This window comes from Triturus cristatus, chromosome 5_2, assembly GCF_964204655.1.
Source record: "Triturus cristatus chromosome 5_2, aTriCri1.1, whole genome shotgun sequence".
NCBI lineage: Eukaryota > Metazoa > Chordata > Amphibia > Caudata > Salamandridae > Triturus > Triturus cristatus.
Window position 1 is genome coordinate 56,063,882 of NC_140588.1, and position 13,829 is coordinate 56,077,710.

Sequence of the window (13,829 nt, forward strand, 5' to 3'; positions counted from 1 at the left end):
GAAGCGCAAGGCTCCCCTCCAACCCTTCCCGGTCGTCAGTACCCCCTTCGAACGAGTCGGAATCGACATCGTGGGGCCACTGGACCCCCCCACCTCCCAAGGTCACCGTTTCATCTTGGTCCTAGTAGACCACGCCACCCGCTATCCGGAGGCCATTCCCCTACGCACCATTACGGCCCCCGTGGTGGGCCGGGCCCTGATGGGGATCTTTTCCAGGGTGGGTTTCCCCCGCGAAGTCGTGAGCGATCGCGGAACTAATTTCATATCACGGTACATGACGTCCCTGTGGCAACAATGTGGGGTGTCCTATAAGTTCACCACCCCGTACCATCCCCAAGGGAACGGCCTAGTAGAAAGGTTTAATAGGACTTTGAAAGGGATGATCGCTGGCCTAGAAGAGCCCCTCCGGCGTAAGTGGGACGTCCTGCTCCCCTGCCTCCTGTTCGCTTACCGGGAGGTCCCCCAGAAGTCCTTAGGGTTCAGCCCGTTTGAATTGCTCTATGGACACCCCGTCCGAGGTCCCCTCAGTCTGGTTAAGGAAGGGTGGGAGGCAGCACCCCAGACCACTCCCCGAGATGTGTTCCAATATGTCCTGGCCCTCCGGAACCAGACCAGGAGGTTCCGAGAACTGGCCGAGGCCAACCTGGAGGCGAGTCAAGAAGAAATGAAGCGCTGGTACGACCAGAATGCTACTCTGGTCGAGTTCCAGCCGGGCCAGCAGGTGTGGGTCATGGCCCCCGTGAAGCCTGGCGCCCTCCAGGACCGATGGACTGGGCCCTACAAAGTGATCGAGAGGAAGAGTCAAGTCACCTACTTGGTGGACGTCCAGTCGCCTCGGGATCCCCTCCGGGTCCTGCACGTGAACCGCCTCAAGCCTCACTTCGTGCGGACAGAACTGAGCCTCCTGCTGGCCACCGATGACGGGGCCGAAGATGAGTCGGATCCCCTCCCGGACCTCCTGTGTGTCAAGGAGCAGGATGGCTCCGTGGAGGGAGTGAACCTCTCCCCAGCCCTCACTGCCCAGCAACAAGCGGACTGCCGCCAGCTCCTAAGACAATTTTCCGACCTCTTCTCCCTGACCCCCCGGGTCACCAACTGGTGTGTTCACGATGTGGACACCGGGGACAGCCCGCCGGTGAGACACCGAGCCTACCGGGTCCCTGACCGGGTCCGGTCCTGCATTCAAGCTGAAGTTGCGAAGATGTTGACCCTGGGGGTGATCGAGCCCTCTGACAGTCCCTGGGCCAGCCCCGTGGTCCTGGTCCCGAAGGCAGCGGCCCCCGGTGTCGCCCCCGAGCTCCGGTTCTGCGTGGATTACCGGGGGCTCAATGACATTACCCGAGCCGATGCCCACCCCATTCCACGAGCCGACGAACTCATTGACCGACTAGGGGCCGCCCGGTTCCTCAGCACTTTCGACCTCACCTGCGGATACTGGCAGATTGCGCTCACCGAAGGGGCTAAGGAGCGGTCTGCTTTCTCCACCCCCGATGGGCATTACCGCTTCCGCGTGATGCCCTTCGGGATGAAAAATGCCCCGGCCACTTTCCAGAGACTGGTGAATAGGGTCCTGGCCGGGCTAGAACAGTTCAGCGCGGCCTATCTGGACGACATCGCTGTCTTCAGTTCAGAGTGGAGCGAGCACCTCCAGCACCTCCGGAGAGTGCTAACCGCCCTGCGCCAGGCAGGCCTCACAGTAAAAGCCAGCAAGTGCCAGATCGGGCAAGGATCCGTAGTCTACCTGGGGCACCAAGTCGGGGGTGGCCAGGTCGCCCCTATACAGCCAAAGATCGACGCCATCCTGGCATGGGAACCACCCATCACCCAAACGGAGGTCCGAGCCTTTCTGGGACTCACGGGCTACTACCGCCGATTCATTCGAGGGTATGGCAGCCTTGTCGGCCCTCTCACTGAACTTACGTCTAAAAAACAGCCAAAGAAGGTGCAGTGGACGGCTGCCTGCCAGGAAGCTTTCGATGCTCTAAAAAAGGCCATGTGCACTGCCCCCGTCCTCCAGGCTCCCGACTACGCCAAGGAGTTCATAGTCCAGACCGATGCCTCCGAGCATGGCATTGGGGCCGTCCTGTCCCAAGTGAATGATCAAGGCCTAGACCAGCCCGTCGCCTTCCTCAGTCGGCGGCTGCTACCCCGAGAACAGAGGTGGAGCACCATAGAGCGCGAAGCCTTTGCCGTGGTCTGGGCACTCAAAAAACTACGACCCTACCTGTTCGGCACTCATTTCAGAGTCCAAACTGACCATCGACCCTTGCGATGGCTCATGCAGATGCGAGGAGAAAACCCCAAGCTACTGCGGTGGTCAATCTCCCTCCAGGGAATGGACTTCACCGTAGAACACCGCCCTGGTACGGACCACGCCAACGCTGACGGCCTCTCCCGGTTCTTCCGCTTCAGCGAAGAGAACCCCCCAAGGTGATGGGCAGTACTCTCCGGCTTTCAGCTGGGGGGGACGCATGTTGGACCCGGCCTCGTAGAATGGCCCTCCGTGCCCCCGCACCCCCGAAACCTGGTGCCTGCAGCCCCAGCCCACGGCCCAGCCGACCCTTCTCACCAGGACACCCGCACCAACCCCGGACATCCCCGTCCATGGCCTCCCTCCTTTCGGCCACCCCGGGCCCGCGTGCCCACTCCATGCAACAAGATGGCCGCCCGGCCCCAGCGCGACCCGGGCCTCGAGGCGCCACTCCGGCTGGAGGACATCACGCTTCCAGGGGATGAGAGAGGGAGGAGCAGTTTCTATCGCACCTCTGAACTCCCCTGGGACGATGGGTTTCGATCGGCCCTCCGGCCTCCCTGCGGGCTGGCTCCGTACCTGCTGGGTGTCTGGGACTCCTCCCGACCCGGCCCTGAAAGGATCAAAAGACAATAGCAGGAAACCCCGACCAGCGGCCCCCAGGTGACGAGACCCCTGCCTGCACAGACTCCGGACATCAAAGAGGGGTCGACCTATAACAAGGGGTGCTCTGAGACTGTCCGGGAGATTCGACGCTGGAACAACGAGAGCCTGCGACGTGTGCATGGCTCCTGGAACTGAACCCACCTAAGCCTGCTGAGTGACTCGCGGCTTCCTGAAGATCGTAAGACCTCCGAACTTGTGCCTGGCCCTGCTGAGTGACTCGCGGCCCCCTTGAAGATCGTAACACCTCCGAACTTGTGCCGAAGCCTGCTGAGTGACTCGCGGCTCCTTGAAGATCGTAAGACCTCCGAACTTGTGCCAAAGCCTGCTGAGTGACTCGCGGCTCCTTGAAGATCGTAAGACCTCCGAACCTGCATCTGAGCCCGCTGAGTGACTCGCGGCTCCCCCCCAGACTCTCACGGTCCCGCCGGACCCCGACTCCGACCACGTATCCCCCAGCTCGAGGATTGTGAGCTGTGCGCCGGATCCGTCCCTGCTTGAACCGTTACCTGAGACTGTCCCGCTACCCCCTACCTTTCCGAGACTCTTGAGCCCGTGCTCACTTTGTACATATTTGCAGTGTTACCTATCTGATAAAGCTTGTTTTCTGAGAATATCCAGTGTGGTCACTCTGTGTCGTGTGGTGCCAGAAGTACGATCCTAGTTGCGAGATTCCTCCCCCTGGGGGATCTCCCGCCAGTGCCCGGCTACGATACTACACGGGTGGGACTCAGGGTAGTCAGGACCCCCTTCCGGGCTCCTCTGAGGTCGCCGTCTAACACTCCAGAAGGGCTCTCCAGAGGCATCGCGTGCGTCCCCGGCGGGCCCGACTGAGGCATCTGCTCAGCCCGCGGATCTGACCCTCCGGGACGTCATGGGCGCCATCGCCGAGATGAAGGCCTCGGTGGACCAGCGCTTTGATACTCTGGCGCAGAAGATAGACTCGGTCCTTGTGGATGTGGGCCTGGTGAGGGCCGACTTGTCCAAAACAAATGACCGGGTCGATTCCCTGGCCCACACCACCACGAGCCTCACAACAGATGTGGTGGCCCTCCAAAAGGAGGTGCACCGGCTTGGCCAGGCGAGCGCCCTGATGGACCGTCGATTGGAGGATTCCGAGGGTCGGGCCCGGAGGAACAACGTTCGCATTGTGGGGGTGCCGGAGGGACGAGAGGAGGAGGCGGCAGACCTGTTTGTGGAAGAACTGATCATCACCCGTCTCCAGCCCCGGGGGCTGAGTAAGCTCTTTGCGGTGGAACGCGCCCACAGGGTCCCCGGAGGAAGACCTAAGGCCGGTGCCCCGCCGCGGCCTCTCATTGCCCGGATTTTTAACTTTCGGGACAGAGACGCTATACTGCAGACTTCCAGGCTACAGGGACCGGTCAAGCTTGATAATATGGACGTGAATTTCTACCCTGACTTTACTCCGGCGGTCCAAAAACAGAGACAGAGTTTTCTCGGAGTTAAACGTCGCCTACGGGACCTGAACCTTAAGTACTCCATGCTTTTTCCAGCCAAGCTGAGGGTGGAGGTGGATGGTCGCACGCACTTTTTTGACCGACCGGAGGCGGCTGGGGACTGGTTGGACACTCTGCCTGGGGATCGGGGCCGGGGGGGTGGGGGGGGTGCGGTTGGCGGGGAGGGCCCGCCGGATCAAAACTGAGGGGTGAATAATAGGCCTTGCTCTGGACAACATTCCTGTTACCATGTACTGATCGTGTATGTTCCCCTCCTATGGAGGTCGTACGGGGTCTACTGGGGGCTTTCCCTCCTCCTCTGGGGGACTAGTTAGTTTTTCATCTATGGGGCGACAGGCACACTGCACTTTGGGGGGGCTGTCTGGGCTCATGCAGGGGTGCAGGGAGGGGGGAGTTCTGTTGGGATGGGGGGGTGGGGGGGGAGTGTTGTTTGTTTGCACCGCAAGGCAAACCCTTTACTGTATTGTTGCTTTCGAGATGCTCTTTGGGGGACGACTGATGGCTTCTACGTATGATGGGGGGTAGGGATTTGACTGTATTGTCATGGAATGTTAACGGACTGGGGGACAGGATTAAGCGTGGTGTGGTCCTGCAGTATCTGAAACGCATTTCACCAGATGTGGTCTTCCTGCAGGAGACACACCTTATAGGTAACTCCTTTCACGCCATGAATCGGCGAGGCTATCGCTTGGTGGCCCACTCGGGCTTCACCTCGGGCTCGCGGGGGGTGGGTATCATGATCAAGAACTCGCTCCCGTTGGAGATTGATGAGGTGCGCCATGATGAGAGGGGACGCTACACTGTCTTGGTGGGTAGAATGGAGGGCAGAGTGGTTGTTTTTGTATCAGTGTATGTTCCGCCGGGGTTACAATCTACTACGTTTGCGGACCTGGGGCGCCTCCTCCTTGACCTCCCGGGTGGGCTTCTGGTAGTTGGGGGGGACTTCAATGCAGTGGCTTCTGGGTCTATGGATCGTCATCCCCCTAGGGACCTCCCCCGGGCACAGGCGTGGCTGTCCGGCCTTTTAGATACACTAGGATTGGTGGATTGCTGGCGACTAAAGCATCCCGCGCAGCTGCAGTACACCTTCCACTCGGGTGCCCATGGTAGCCTCTCGCGGCTTGATTATGTCCTTGTCCCTGCGGCCTATGCTGGGAGAGTGGGAGAGGTGCGCCATCTGGCGCGGGGTATTTCAGATCACTCCCCACTACTGTTGCACTTTGATGTCTTCCCGAGGGGGGAGGGCAGGGTAGCCCCAATCAATGCTTGGTACCTGCGCGACCCCACTATTCGTGCCGACCTGATCAAATCCTTGCAGCGGTACTTTGAGGAAAATGTGGGGTCTGTCCCTTCGGCCATCTCCCTGTGGGAGGCTTTTAAGGTAGTTCTCAGAGGGGAGGCCCTCTCCTCTATCTCCCATGCCCGGAGGCGCGAGCGGGAGGAGGTGACCCGGGTGGAGGCCGAAATTACAGAACTGGAGGGTGACTTGGGGAGCGGGGTGACGGATGCCACATTGCATGTTCTACACCTCAAGCAGGCGGCCTATAGGGCCCTCGTCACGGAGGCGGCCAGGGGCCTCAGCAGAGAGCAACAGGGGCGACTGTATGATGTGGGTGATAAGGCTGGTAAATTGATTGCGTGGTTGGACAAGAAGGAGAGAGCGAGTCGTGTGGTTCCTTTGATCGAGGGGATGGATGGTGTGCGTGTCACCGAGCCGGAAGCCATTGTCTCCTGCTTCGCGGATTATTTCCGCGAGGTGTACTCCCCGGTTTCTCCCTGCTCGGAGGAAGATTCCCATGCCCTGCTTCGGGACATCGCGCTGCCCTCCCTTTCGGTGGAGGACAGGGATTCGCTGGACGCTCCTCCCACCTCGGACGAAATTGCCCTCGCTATCCGCTCGGTCGCATCTGGCAAGGCCATGGGCCCCAATGGTATCCCTATTGAGCTGTACAAGCTGCGACCGGATGTACTGGCGCCCCACCTGCGCGCGATGTTCCTGGCGGCCCGCTCGCGGGGTTCCCTTCCGCCGGACCAGCGTCTGGCCACCATCGTGGTGATCCACAAGGAGGGGAGACCCCGTGAGCGGGTCACATCCTATAGGCCTATCTCGCTCTTGAACGCGGAGCCCAAAATCCTCGCCAAGGTGCTAGCCAACCGGCTGGTCGGCGTGGTGGGCGATTTGGTCCACCAAGACCAATCCGGCTTTATACCCCACCGCAACACAGCTAGGCCTGGGCGGTAAATTCCGTTCCGTTCGCGGAATTTGCGGAATTTGGGTAATTTCGCGTTCCGCGGAGAACGCGAAATTGCCCAAAAATCTGCGGTCCGCGACTTCGCGAAATTTTTTGCTTGTTCGCGTTCTCAATATGCGTGTTCGCGAGATATTTCACCCCGAGCACGCAAACAGTGATCGCGAACAGGAAAAAAGTATCGCGAACAAGCAATTCCGCGAGTTCGCGGAATTTCTGCGTGTTCGCGGAGATTTTTTACCGTTTCGCGGAGATTTGCGTAACGCGATTACGCAAATTCCGCCCACCCCTAAACACAGCCCTTAATCTGCTACGCTTGCACGGGGTGCTCGTGCGTGTCCCGTTTGTGCGGGAACCGGCCATCTTGGCGTCCTTGGACGCCACCATGGCGTTTGATACGCTTGAATGGCCATACATTTGGGCGATGCTGGCGGAGTGGCTGCGGTGGCACCCTTCCATCCGTGGTCTCCGCTGGACCCCCGAGCATGAGGACCGCGTGTCCCTCTACGCAGACGATATCCTTCTGTATCTCGCCTCCCCGCGTAAATCACTGATCGTCCTGGTCGACGTTTTGCGCTCCTTCGGTCGCAACTCAGGCCTTGTTATTAACTGGGCGAAATCCTGTGTATATGTGCTTTCCGGGGAGGCTCCGGTCCTACCACGGGACTGTCCGATCCAGATTGCCTCCCAGGGGTTTCGGTACTTGGGTATATATATTACTCTGGACCCAGAGGCCCGCTACGAGCGGAATCTGCTACCCCCCCTCCAGCGCTTGAAGGAGGACGTTGTGCGTTGGCGGCGTCTGCCGCTTTCGCCGCTTGGCCGAGCGGCCTTGTTTAAGATGATGTCGTTGCCGCGCTTCCTGTACGCTCTCCAGAACACTATGGACTTGGTCCCGGCGCGCTATTTCCGTGAGGTGGAGAGCCTGCAGCGGCGCCTGTTCTGGGACGGGAGGCCGCGTATTGCTTTGGCTAAATTGACGCTCCCGTGGTACGATGGGGGGGTCGCCCTCCCGGATATTAAACGGTATTACTGGGCCTCCCAGCTAGCTGCAATTAATCATGGCCTGTACGGGCCCGCCTTGAACCCGGCATTTGAAATGGACAAGATGCTCCTGCCCGGTGGCGACTACAATCGAGCGCTCTACTCTGGCGCGCCCGACTCCCGCCTGACGGGACCGACGCGTGTCATGGTACGTGTATGGCACGCGGCTAACGCAGCTATGGGGTGGAAGGACCGTTTGACCCGGGCGTCACCGCTATACGCGTCTGAGAGGTTGGGCTCCCTGTGGACCTCGAAGGGCTTCGAGAAGTGGGACACGATCGGCATCAGCACAGTGGGAGATCTCTGGACACGGGGGGGATTCAAAACCTTCGAGACGCTGCAGACGGAGTTTCAGTTGCAGGGCAGCGAGTACTTTCGGTACTTGCAAGTCCGCCATGCGCTGGGCTCCGTCTTTCCGGATGTCGCATCCATACCGGAGTCTTCCCCCCTGGAGGACAGAGTGCTGGATGGCCATGTCCCAGACAGCACGATCTCCCTTATATATAAAAAACTGATTAACGACCGATCGGGCCTGCTGACTGGCCTCCGCGAGGCCTGGGTTGCTGATGGGCTGGAATTGGACGACGAGGACTGGATTTCCGCGGTGGCCTCTCCGAAGGAGGTGGCCATCCCGGCTCGCCTTCGCTTCGTCCAGCTTAAGATCCTCCACCGGGTTTACGTGACGGGGCCAAGGCTTCTACGTATGGGCTTCGCTGAGGATGGACTGTGTAAGCGTGGCTGTGGTGCCTTGGCAACTTTCTTGCACATTCTGTGGGAATGCCCGAAGGTGGAGCGATTCTGGCGTGGTGTGCATGAGGTCCTGCGAGTGGTCACGCGTGTCGCGCTGTTGCCTGAAGCGAGGAGATGCTTGCTGAATGTGTGGGAACCAACTGACTACTCGGTTCCGCAGACGCGATGGGTGACTCTGGGATGTATGATAGCCAAGCGTGATATTGCCCAATTGTGGGGGTCCCAGAGGCCCCCGACGGTGTCGGCCTGGAAAGAACACATGGATTGGTGTATGTTTCGTGAAAAGGTGGTGTATGTGGCGAGGGGTAAGCCTGGGGCGTGGGTGAAAATCTGGGGCCCCTGGAACGCCTATCGCGGGGGTATTTGCGAGCCGCCACTGCTGCCGGCTGCCTCACCAGCTCCGTCCCCCTAGCCGACCCCCCCCCCCAGCCGTGGGCGGGTGGTTCCCCAGTCCCTGATCTGTTCCCATTCCCCTCTTCAGAGTTTGGCGGTTGGTTGGGATCCCCCACTTAAGGAGCGCGTCCCGTCACTTGGATTGCGGGTTGCCTTGCGGGTGTGGTTTTTTGTGTTGTTATGTTTTGACAAAAGGAAACCGTATTGTAGGCGATGCTGGCGAAGTTTGGCTTCGGACCGGGATTCATCAGCTGGGTCAAGTTGTTGTACTCGGGCCCATTGGCGCAGGTGGTGGTGAATGGCCGAGTCTCGGCCCCATTCGCACTGGGAAGGGGCACGCGACAGGGTTGCCCCCTGTCGCCTCTCCTGTTTGCACTGGCCCTGGAACCCCTGGCGGAGTGGCTGCGGTGGCACCCTTCCATCCGTGGTCTCCGCTGGACCCCCGAGCATGAGGACCACGTGTCCCTCTACACAGACGATATCCTTCTGTATCTCGCCTCCCCGCGTAAATCACTGATCGTCCTGGTCGACGTTTTGCGCTCCTTCGGTCGCAACTCAGGCCTTGTTATTAACTGGGCGAAATCCTGTGTATATGTGCTTTCCGGGGAGGCTCCGGTCCTACCACGGGACTGTCCGATCCAGATTGCCTCCCAGGGGTTTCGGTACTTGGGTATATATATTACTCTGGACCCAGAGGCCCGCTACGAGCGGAATCTGCTACCCCCCCTCCAGCGCTTGAAGGAGGACGTTGTGCGTTGGCGGCGTCTGCCGCTTTCGCCGCTTGGCCGAGCGGCCTTGTTTAAGATGATGTCGTTGCCGCGCTTCCTGTACGCTCTCCAGAACACTATGGACTTGGTCCCGGCGCGCTATTTCCGTGAGGTGGAGAGCCTGCAGCGGCGCCTGTTCTGGGACGGGAGGCCGCGTATTGCTTTGGCTAAATTGACGCTCCCGTGGTACGATGGGGGGGTCGCCCTCCCGGATATTAAACGGTATTACTGGGCCTCCCAGCTAGCTGCAATTAATCATGGCCTGTACGGGCCCGCCTTGAACCCGGCATTTGAAATGGACAAGATGCTCCTGCCCGGTGGCGACTACAATCGAGCGCTCTACTCTGGCGCGCCCGACTCCCGCCTGACGGGACCGACGCGTGTCATGGTGCGTGTATGGCACGCGGCTAACGCAGCTATGGGGTGGAAGGACCGTTTGACCCGGGCGTCACCGCTATACGCGTCTGAGAGGTTGGGCTCCCTGTGGACCTCGAAGGGCTTCGAGAAGTGGGACACGATCGGCATCAGCACAGTGGGAGATCTCTGGACACGGGGGGGATTCAAAACCTTCGAGACGCTGCAGACGGAGTTTCAGTTGCAGGGCAGCGAGTACTTTCGGTACTTGCAAGTCCGCCATGCGCTGGGCTCCGTCTTTCCGGATGTCGCATCCATACCGGAGTCTTCCCCCCTGGAGGACAGAGTGCTGGATGGCCATGTCCCAGACAGCACGATCTCCCTTATATATAAAAAACTGATTAACGACCGATCGGGCCTGCTGACTGGCCTCCGCGAGGCCTGGGTTGCTGATGGGCTGGAATTGGACGACGAGGACTGGATTTCCGCGGTGGCCTCTCCGAAGGAGGTGGCCATCCCGGCTCGCCTTCGCTTCGTCCAGCTTAAGATCCTCCACCGGGTTTACGTGACGGGGCCAAGGCTTCTACGTATGGGCTTCGCTGAGGATGGACTGTGTAAGCGTGGCTGTGGTGCCTTGGCAACTTTCTTGCACATTCTGTGGGAATGCCCGAAGGTGGAGCGATTCTGGCGTGGTGTGCATGAGGTCCTGCGAGTGGTCACGCGTGTCGCGCTGTTGCCTGAAGCGAGGAGATGCTTGCTGAATGTGTGGGAACCAACTGACTACTCGGTTCCGCAGACGCGATGGGTGACTCTGGGATGTATGATAGCCAAGCGTGATATTGCCCAATTGTGGGGGTCCCAGAGGCCCCCGACGGTGTCGGCCTGGAAAGAACACATGGATTGGTGTATGTTTCGTGAAAAGGTGGTGTATGTGGCGAGGGGTAAGCCTGGGGCGTGGGTGAAAATCTGGGGCCCCTGGAACGCCTATCGCGGGGGTATTTGCGAGCCGCCACTGCTGCCGGCTGCCTCACCAGCTCCGTCCCCCTAGCCGACCCCCCCCCCCCAGCCGTGGGCGGGTGGTTCCCCAGTCCCTGATCTGTTCCCATTCCCCTCTTCAGAGTTTGGCGGTTGGTTGGGATCCCCCACTTAAGGAGCGCGTCCCGTCACTTGGATTGCGGGTTGCCTTGCGGGTGTGGTTTTTTGTGTTGTTATGTTTTGACAAAAGGAAACCGTATTGTAGGCTTGGAGTTATGTGGCCCGCGCTATTGCTATCTCCTGATTTACCACTTTGCACCGCTAAGAGATTTTTTCTGTATGTATGTCATATGCTTCTGCCACTCTAGCGGCCGTGGATTGAGACCATACAGAGTTCCAACAGACTTTATTCTGAAGTTGGCAGAAGTAGCGTTAAAGAAGAACTACTTCAAGTTTGAGGAATCATTTTACATGCAAACGAAGGGCACTGCGATGGGGTGTCCCTTCGCACCGGAGATGGCGGTGCTCTACATGGCCCAATATGAAGAGAAATTAATCTTCAATAACAATCCGTTTGGAAGAAGTATTCTACAATGGTATCGATATATAGATGACATTTGGTGTTTGTGGAAAGGTACATAAGAGGATTTGGATAAGTTCCATGAACGGCTTAACAGTAGGCACCAGGATAATAAATTCAGCATCACCAAGAGTAAAACCAGGTTGACTTTTCTGGATGTTGAAATTGTACCACATGATGAAACATTGATGACCACATTACATCGGAAAGCTACTTATAGGAACACAATCCTACACCACAGCAGTTCGCACCCCTGTAATTTGAAGGACAATGTCCCATATGGCCAGCTACTAAGGGTACATCGAAACTGTACACAAAGAGAAGATTTTGAAATCCATGCATCCATCTTCTGTCAACAGATGACTGAAAGAGGGTATTCTAAAAAATTACTTAAACATGCTACGAAAAGAGTCTGGTTACACCACACAAAGTACTTCTCCAAAAAAAAGTGAAACAACCGTTGGAGAGACTGGTATGTGTGTCCACCTATGGCCCTACCACTAATACGTTTCGGCAAATAATTTTAAAGAACTGGCATTTGCTACAAGGATTAGAGTGTCCATTTCCCAGACTACTATTTGCAATGAAGAAGAACATTGCCATAGGCCAACAAATCATTAGAGCTGACATGTCATCAAACCATCCTAAGAGCGATTTAAGAACACATTGAAACCGGTACAGGGCCACCACAAGTGCGGCAATTGCCCTGTGTGTGAGTTAACGATAGAGGGTTCAGAATTTTGCCACAATACCATCAAATAGAAACACAGTGAATTAACGAACTGTAAAACAAAAAAATGTAATTTATGCTGTAATCTGCCCTTGTTCTAAGATCTATATCGGCAAAACGAATCAACAAATAAATCAATGAATTGTACAGCACCGCTCAAGGATAAAAAAGAAAGTGCTGAATGTGCCTATGGTTTCGCATTTCATCGAAAGAAATTGTAGGGAAAATGACCTAAGATGGACTGTCTTAACATGAATCACGCTAAATGCTAAAGGAGGTGATCTGGAAGAGCTTCTCCTCCCAAAACAGCGTACCTTATTCTAAAATTCAACTGCACTGTCTCAGGCCTGAATGAGATGACGGAATTATCATGGACATGAAATAATTCACTGACAATGATGTGAGTACCATAATACCCAGATTCTATTAGAGTTAACTGCGTGAATGAGATGCCGGCATCATTACAGACTTGAAATCAACCAAAGAAACATAAGTAAGAACTACGATACCCAGAATCCACCAAGGTTGACTGCCTTAGATAACTGTGAGCAAACAGGAAGTCTCTACGGCCGTAGAGACAGAAATGGCTATGCAGTGAATGGGAGAGGAAAGAAGGCTGCATGCAAGGACTCATGCCTGAAAAGTAAGACAATAATAATCAGTCTTAGTGCCCGAGTGGCCTCATTAGAGTATCGAATGCACATGTAACTCAAAACTGTTATAATGTTGCCTGCAGGGAGAAAAACCCCCGAAAGTTTTATAAACGCTACCTTGCGACCAGCTCATTTGAAAAGGGAGACACCGACGACTAACAAACAGGTACGCGGTGCCGCTATTAAATAATATTTTAGCGCACTAATAAGTTTAACAAGCACATGTAATTGAAAATATTATCATAAATGTTACTTGCAGAAAAGAAGCAATTCTCCTCCAATAACCTGCAACCATTACTTGAAGCTTGCTTAAACAAAAGGAAAGACGGTGCCCCTTACAAGTCAGGTATGCAGCCCAGCTCCACCGTTCCAAATAGTTTATAATTTTTCGCAGCCCAGTCATTACCCCGTGTAACAATAGCTGATCCCTTTTTGCCCTTACAGCCCCCCACAGAAAATGATATTATTCACGGTTAACTCAAAAAAACGGCGAATATACGCTGCACTTAGCAGGTAATTTTTCAAATAAATGGAAGGGGGATGGGAGCACACTGCTACCTACAGCACAGTTCGCCCCTTTGCATCCTGGTACATGCAGTTCAATTTAAATGCTTACTTGAAATTTTGCAGAGTGTCTCACCAAAGTTGGTGCAGGTTAGTGCTGTTAATCTCTAGACACATGTGTTTCTGGATTTCATCCTTCTTCAGTAGAGATAAAACGAAATTCTTCTGGGGTTTGCTGAGAAAGCTGCCACAATACTCTCAGGTCTCTGTACCTCTCCCTGGCGCACAGGTGCCTCCCATGAGCTCGTCAGCCCAGTGGCTCAAGGGAGCCTTTTTGAAACAGAAGGGGGATGGGAGCACACTGCTACCTCCCAGCACAGTTCGCCCCTTTGCATCCTGGTACATGCAGTTCGATTTAAATGCTTACTTGAAATTTTG